The following is a 7,999-nucleotide window of genomic DNA, read 5'->3' as shown; positions in this document are numbered from 1 at the left end:
CCAGACTCCCCGTTTGCCAGTGACCTTGCCAACAAGGGGCCTACCTCTTTGATCCAACCGCAGTGGGACGTCTGCTCTCGTTATTGCATGCCCTTCCCCGCCTCGCACGTGCCTCTTCTGCTGTGCAGGTCCCCGCCGCTGCCGCGCCGGACCCCTCTGGTCCCCGCCGCTTGCCTCTGCCTCCACGCTGGTCCCCGCCGCTTGCGCGGTCCCCCAAAGCCTATTTTTGATTGCAGCGCTGCGCCTCTCCGCCGCGACTGCGCGCCTCTCTGCCACGACTGCGCGCCTCTCTGCCACGACTGCCTGTTTCCTATTTTTAAAAGCATGCCCCAAAGACCATCACAGGCCACGACTGGGCCACAGATCTGCATGGCTTCAGAGCCACAGCATGTAACCCCTGTAGAAACAACCTCACACACCTCCTTCACATGCTGGACAGTCCTTCTTTGACTTGGTCAATGCAATGAGTAGCTTTGTCAGTTTTTGCCTACTCAGTGTCTTTGGCTTGTGCCCCTTCCCACCTCACTGAGATGAGCAATCAGTGCTGAGAAGGCAACACCAGGACCAGACTGGAAGCTGGAAACTGTGGAGCAAGCACTAAAGCTGAAACAGGGTCTCCGAGAGACAGGTGGAGACCACAGGAACTGCCAAGATCACACAGAGGATCCACAATGCTGTCAACAGATCCCAAAAGGGAACTCGAAATCACAAGCTAGTGCCTGAGCAAAGCAAGGATTTGGCGACAAATCTAGCAGATAACGATCTCTTACTAGTCATTGCAGGAGTCCTTTTGTCATTCTACCACCCTCAGTCCCACCCCCAGCGGTCAAACTTCCATACATTTTTTTTTTTTAAATTTTCAAGACGGTTTCTCTGTGGCTTTAAAGCCTGTCCTGGAACTAGCTCTTGTAGACCAGGCTGGTCTCGAACTCACAGAGATCCGCCTGCGTCTGCCTCCTGAGTGCTTAGATTAGAGGCATGTGCCACCATCACCCAGCTGCTTCCATGGATTTTTTAAAGGCGCATCTAATATTTGTATTTTGATCCATTTTTATTAGTCATGGAGCTCTGTTACCCTTTAAAAATTCTTTACACAAATTTTAGACCACTAAGATAAATTTTAATGATTTAATCATTTGTGAGCATACACATCAGTAGCATTAAGTAAACTGTGTATAAAAGCTTTAGAACTCTCAGCATCTTGCAAAACTGAAGAATAACTCCTAGTTTTTCTTCCTCACACTTCAGATCTCTGGGGACTCTCATGCCAGTCTCTATGAGGAGGCACCCCTCAACATCTGCCTTTTGGTGAATGGCCTATTGCATTTAGCACAAGGTTCATTCTATACTGTAACAAGACTGGTTATGTCCTTTTTATGGCTAAATTTAACTTTTTTGTAACCTGGCCATTCCATCTGTGACCTGAAAATGGTACCAGGAATTCTGCTGCTTAGGAGGCTGCATTAATGTGAACGTCTCTAGATCTCTCAAGGTGGTCTAAGAAAACAAACTGGAGAGAATCAGTGTTAAGAAGAGAAGTCAAGACTGATAACATCTAAACTAAGGGTTAACTTTATGTCCTCAGGTGAAACAGGGGTATACCTGAGTAGAAAGAGAAGTCAGAGCCTGGGAAGAAGGGTTCTGGGGAGGTAGTGAAGAGCCTATGGAAGCAGAAGAGATGGAAGAGACGCTAGAAGTTTGCTGCTGTGTGCAGCTCATCCACATGAGGTAGGCTTCGCCAGCACCAAAGTGTTATTCTTAGCAGAGGAATCTATCTATCTATCTATCTATCTATCTATCTATCTATCTATCTCTACCTAATCTATCTCTACCTACCTATCTGTCTGTCTGTCTGTCTGTCTATCTATCTCTATCTACCTATCTATATCTACCTACCTATCTATCTATCTTCTATCTATCTATGTATCTATCCATCTATCTACCTACCTATCTATCTCTACCTACCTATCATCTATCTGTCTATCTATCTATTTCTATCTATCTACCTATCTATATCTATCTACCTACCTATCTATCTATCTATCTTCTATCTATCTATGTATCTATGTATCTATCCATCTATCTACCTACCTATCTATCTCTACCTACCTATCATCTATCTGTCTATCTATCTATCTATCTATCTATCTATCTATCTATCTATCTATGTATCTATCTACCTACCCATCTATCTATCTTTCTATCTATCTACCTATCATCTATCTTTTTCTCTCTCCTGTGAACACTTTTGTGTGTGTATTTTATGTGGTGTAGCCAGGGAGTGCAGACAAAAGGAAAACCCCTCTGGGAGGGCATTTTATTTGGAGGCCCATGTTTTGCACACAAGCTCCATTTTAATAGAAATCTATCTCAAATGACCTCATCAGGTAAAGAGGGTGGTCTAGAAAAGTGCTCCTTCTTCAAGATGTAACTTGGATTGGCACTGCCAGTTCCTCACTCATCTCCTTGCCCAGACTGGGCAGAGCATAGACTCAGGGACCTGGCGCTGGAGTATTTCTTGTCTTCCTCACTCACATCCTGGCTTCAGTACTCTAGCCTAGACTTGCTTGTCTAATCACTATACACGCTTAAACCAATAACTTTTGAACTAATTCACAAGCACATGTTCACTGAGGGCAGGAGAGTTCTTGTGAAGATCACAGGCTCTAGGGGGGAAATCCGTTACTGGTATTTTGTTAAATGCTCTTACTGTCAAGCGCCTTCTAAATATTTATATATACACTCATAGCTGCTCTATCCCTTGGCCAGAGAGGTTTCTATAAAAAGAGAGAGATTTATTTATTTTATTATTTTACATGTGTTTTGGCTGCATTTGTGTGTGCACTGTGTAATTGCCGGGCGCCTTGGGAGAACCAAAGGAAGGAATGGGATTCCCTAGGACTGAAGTTACAGGTGACTCTGATCCTCCACATGGATGCTGGGAATCAAAACCAGTCCTTAGCAAGAGCAACACATGTTCTTAACCACCAAGCCATCTCGCCAGCTCCAAGAGAAGCTTCCTTTTGCAGTGGAAAGCAGTCAATGTAAAGATGCCAAACTTGTCAAAGCAATGAGAATATGAGACTGAATGCTCAACCCTAAGTCTCAGGGACATAGAGGAGGAAGAGGAGGCTGAAAGAACTTAATGGAAGATAGGGAGGAATGAAATGCCATCTCCTGGACATGATGCAGCGATTGTACTCACAGACTCAAATAGTTGTGGCTACCTATATACTCCCTGGACAAAGTCAGCCTCCCCAAATTCTCACACAGATGGGGAGATACTCTCCAGACCCTGCCTCTTACTGAGGAATCCTTGGCAAGTTAATAGCTGGCAGGGAGAATCATCCTGTTTAAAGAGTGTGGCCACCGATAGGTTCCCATGCTCTATCAGAGGGCATCAAACCCACGCACATATGAACGTACTAATTGGAATGAAAAGGTTTTTATTTCTTTTAAGAAGACATGAAGTTGGAAGAGGGCTGTGTTGGGAGGAACATGAGTGGAGCTGAAGGGAGTAAATGTAAATGGGAACTGATATGTTCATATTTTATTGTATATATGTATTAAATTTTCAAAAAGTGCAATTATACTTAGTATGTAAATTATATAAAAGCTGTGAATTATTTTTTAAACTGTAATTTTATTCATTTCTTACACACTTGGATTGAAATTCTAATGAAGAGGACACGGAAGTGCTCTCCCCTGCTCCATCTCATACCAGTTACCTTGCTTCTTTAGGGGAACACTCATTTCTCACAGTTTCGTCTACATTCCTCTGGAGATTTCTTTTTTGCATGTCAAAGTAATTATGCACATATGTTCCCCATTGTCATTTCCCTCAAGTGGTTGTTTAATAGACAGACACAAATAAACCAACTGTTCTTTCACTCAAACTTGTCTTGAAGACCTTTCTACATGAGTAGCTCTTCCTCGAATGTTTCCAAAGATGTACCTTGAACCTGGCCTCTCCCATGTCACTTCAACTGTGGGTACCTCCCTCACTTACACATCATAGGTACAACTCAAACCTATGCCCACCCCTTTTCTAATAGAGCTCAGTCCCCACCAGACTGGCTCCTTCATTTGTTTGCCCTTCACGGAAATCCTTCTATCTTATCCCAACTCTCAGAGCTAACACCCATATTTATCATGTCCCATGGTGTTTCTGTGTGTTACATACTATTGAGTATTGCTGTTTTGAAACACATGCCTCCTGCTCCACCATACTGGAAACTTGTAAGGTGGGGCTCACATCATCCGTGTTCTATGGTGCTTCAAACTCATCATTGGTTGGAAATGTCAATCCCATCTGTAAGAGTTTCAGAAGGAAAAGACTGACTCACCCCTGCATACCATAGTGGCCCATCATAGAACAACACTCAAAGCTGACTCAGCTGTCTCTTTGAGAACAGCAGACTGGAGGCTAAGCACTCTGCTGCTCACTAGGCTGTGACGGAGGTCAAAGGGTGGAGCCACAGAGGTCAGAAGGCAGCAGGCATCACAGGCCTGCTCATCCTGTGTGGCTCTGAAGAACAAGGCAAATACGGTTTTACACTGACCTCCTCTCCAAGTTCCCTGTTCAGGGCCTTATGGAAATGATTTTCTACCTCACTGACAAGGCAATGCCACAGCATTTAACTCATTGCTGATGTGACCAGTTCCACTTTTCCACAGCCTCTTTCAGATTTTGCTCACATTCACACATTAAAAATACTGTTTAGTAGCTACAGTCCAGTGGACAGGCTACTTTGTAGGCCAATCGGCAGGTTTTGATAAAAAAAAAAAAAAAAGAAAAAAAAAAGGAAAAAAAAAGATGAGTGTTGGGTGGTGGTGCATGCCTTTAATCCCAGCACTTGGGAGCCAGAGGCAGGCGGATCTCTGAGTTTGAGGCTAGCCTGGTCTACAGAGCGAGCTCCAGGACAGGCAGATCTGATAAACAAAGAAACTCTGTCTTAAAAAAACCAAAAAATAAAATAAAATAAAATAAAATAAAGAGTATTTCATAGTCTGGGGTATTTTCCCCACATGGTTCTGTCTTCTTGAGTTTTTCCCTCTTAAATCTGTCATGGCTTATCTAGATTAGCTTCTCTAATTGTGCTGGAGTTGAGAGTCCTACATGTTGGAGATTGGAGGCAACAGGACATGCGTGACTGTCACACTGAGGGATGCTTGAACAAAAGAGACATCAAGGCCCGCCCCTAGAGTGCCACACTTCCTCTAGCAAGGCCACACCTCCTAATAGTGCCACTCTCTTTGGGGAACATTTTCTTTCAGACCATCACCCCTTCCTAGCCTGACTCTGCACCCCTGCCATATGAATACATTCTCCTTCAGACAGTCACGCTGTGCCCTCCTGAGTACTTGCTATCCTATGAATTCCTTTGTTCCCTCCTGCTTTGTCTGGAGACCAAAGAGGAGCGACTAGGACCTTAGACAGTCTGAATCCAACCCTCGTTCATCACCAATCAGCTCTGCCTTTGCTCAGATCAGCTGAAGAGCAAACACAGCACAGCAGCCATCCACCCGTGCTGGAAGGAGCAAACAAGTTGATACTTGTGCAACCAGTTCTAGAACAGCGTGAACACAGTAACTGTTAGCTTCTACCCAGATTTCTAACCTTCAAGAGAGAGAGAGAGAGCTTTCGATCTTCTGCTGACTGTCCTCTGACTAGCCTCGCCTACCCAACCACCTCTGACTTGTTTGAAAGAACTCCTGTTGGTTTACAGAAATCACACTTTGAGACAGCAGCAGAATAGAAGAAAAGAAACAGAATATCGAGTTCAAAACATTGACACTGTGGGTAGGAGACCTTGTCATGGTTTCACATCGCTGATGTTCTCATTATGACGTTTTGGCAGGTTTATGGTGAGGACCAAATAAGATGACACTTAGGAAGTAGTACAAGAAGATTCTGATATATAAAGTAGCTTGTCAATAAATACAATACACTTGTTTAAGGTGGCATTGCATATAGCAGATTCTATATGGTTCACATCTATAGGCAAGGATTGTTTTGAACTCCTGATCTTCTTGCTCTGCCTCCCCTAGTGCTGAGATGACAGGCCTGTCCCAAACACATCAAGCTCCAGCACTTTATTTTGGAGACAGGGCTTCACCATGTATTCAGGCTGACCTTGAACTCATAGCAATCCTCTTACTTTCGCCCCCCAGAGTGTTGAAATTTCAGGCATGTAAAATTATGACTGCAACATGTAGTGTTCAAAATACATTATCTGGAACTTTTGCTTTCCATGTTGGAAAAGTAGAATTATTGCAGAAAAGTTAGATGACATAGCAGAATATATAGAAAGAAAATTAAAATAACACCAAACACATTTATGGATATGATTGAAGAACCAAAGTTCCTCCATTTTGTCCTCCACCTCCATCTTGTGTCTTGTGTAAGCTATTTCCCATAAAACATTCCAGTCCTCGGAAATGGCTAGGGACAAAAGTAACAGAGTAGCCATCTGGAGAGTACTAGATAACCACAGAATGTCTTCACCGGAAGGTCAGGCAATAAGAAAATGTGACAAGCAACAGGCAAGGTTCAAAAATAAAATTTCTGAAAAGTCCATAGACATGAGCCAATCAGGATTGAACCCATCATCACACACCCTGCTAATGGAACTTTTCTAGTTTTTGCTTTTAAATAACATCCTCTAGAAGGGGAGGATACCACATCTCGCTGCTGCACTGATGAGGTCCCTGCCGGCTTGTAATTGTGCACACAATAAACCTTGCTTTTACATTTCAGTGAGTTAGTCTCCCTGGTGGTCTTTTGGGGTCCCCACAGACTGGGCATAACAACAACAATTCCCTCTTCCAGCAACAACAAAACCTGGAAACAAAACCTAGGTAGATGAGCTTCCTCTAGTTTTTGATGATCATGTATGCATATGCAAGAATAAGCACACACTTTTTAAATTAAAGGAATTCTATTATATACTAATTTTGCAGCCTTCTTTTCTTGATATAGACATGTCTCCATTTCATTTAATATTTTCAAAATCATGGTTTTCACTGTTGTATGTATAGTTACATAAAGTTGCTTCACCATAAATCAGGTTGTGCCTATTTTAAGTTGTGCTGGATCAAATATCTTTGTCTATAAATTTTGTGTGTTCGCTTACTTTATTAAGATAAAGCCCCCAAATTAAAAATACTGGATCAAAGAAAATGCATCAAAGGGCCACAGTATTCAAGATCCCATTTTTCAAACTTTTACATGATTAAAGGCTGTATAGATTATATTCCTGTCAACAGTGACAGGATACCCATCACATGTCATCTTTGTCAGTGTCTGCTGGATGCTGGTAAACGTTTTGTCTGCTCTATCTAATCACAATCCTGTACAGCTGCTGTGGTATTTGCTTGTCTCTGCCACAGACCTTTGCCTTGTATCACTCACATAGTGCCAAGTGTGTACATTTCTGTCCTCTGCTTTCTCTCTGGCGTTAAGAGATGGATAAAGTACTTAGTTTGAAAGCGAAGGTTACAATCTAGTCCTGAGTACTCCAGACTGGGGAGGAAAAGACTGACTCGCAGATTGCTGACTGGTGTACACAAGGGACCGCGTCTGAGAGAGAACATTAGCTGACTGGTTTACAGGATCAGCTCTCCGATGCGTTTGAAAAGGACTTTCTACACTGCTATCTGTTCCGCCTTCACACTGGGTGTGGAGAGAATGGGATCCAATCTACAACTCAGTCCTGTAGTAGAATGAGTGGAATTTTCCAGCTGGTTCCTCTTCTTGGTGTTTGGCAGAGTTACAGCTTTCCCCTCGGGGAGCGGTTAGGCTGCAAGCTGCAAGGCTTAGCAGGCTGTTTCAGCAGGTCGGATTGTGGGAACTCTGTTTGAGTTGGCACCAACAGCCACGTAGGATTCCACACCGTCAATGCTGCTCTTACTTTCCTTCCCAGTAAACATGTTGACCAATGGGGTGAAATGAGGAAGGTGCTGCAGCCCTCCCCCCAATACACATGGGCACACCCAT

The sequence above is a fragment of the Microtus ochrogaster genome, unplaced genomic scaffold (genome assembly GCF_000317375.1).
Source record: "Microtus ochrogaster isolate Prairie Vole_2 unplaced genomic scaffold, MicOch1.0 UNK16, whole genome shotgun sequence".
Lineage (NCBI taxonomy): Eukaryota > Metazoa > Chordata > Mammalia > Rodentia > Cricetidae > Microtus > Microtus ochrogaster.
The sequence above is the reverse complement of the archived record's forward strand: the minus strand, read 5'-3'. Positions refer to the sequence as shown.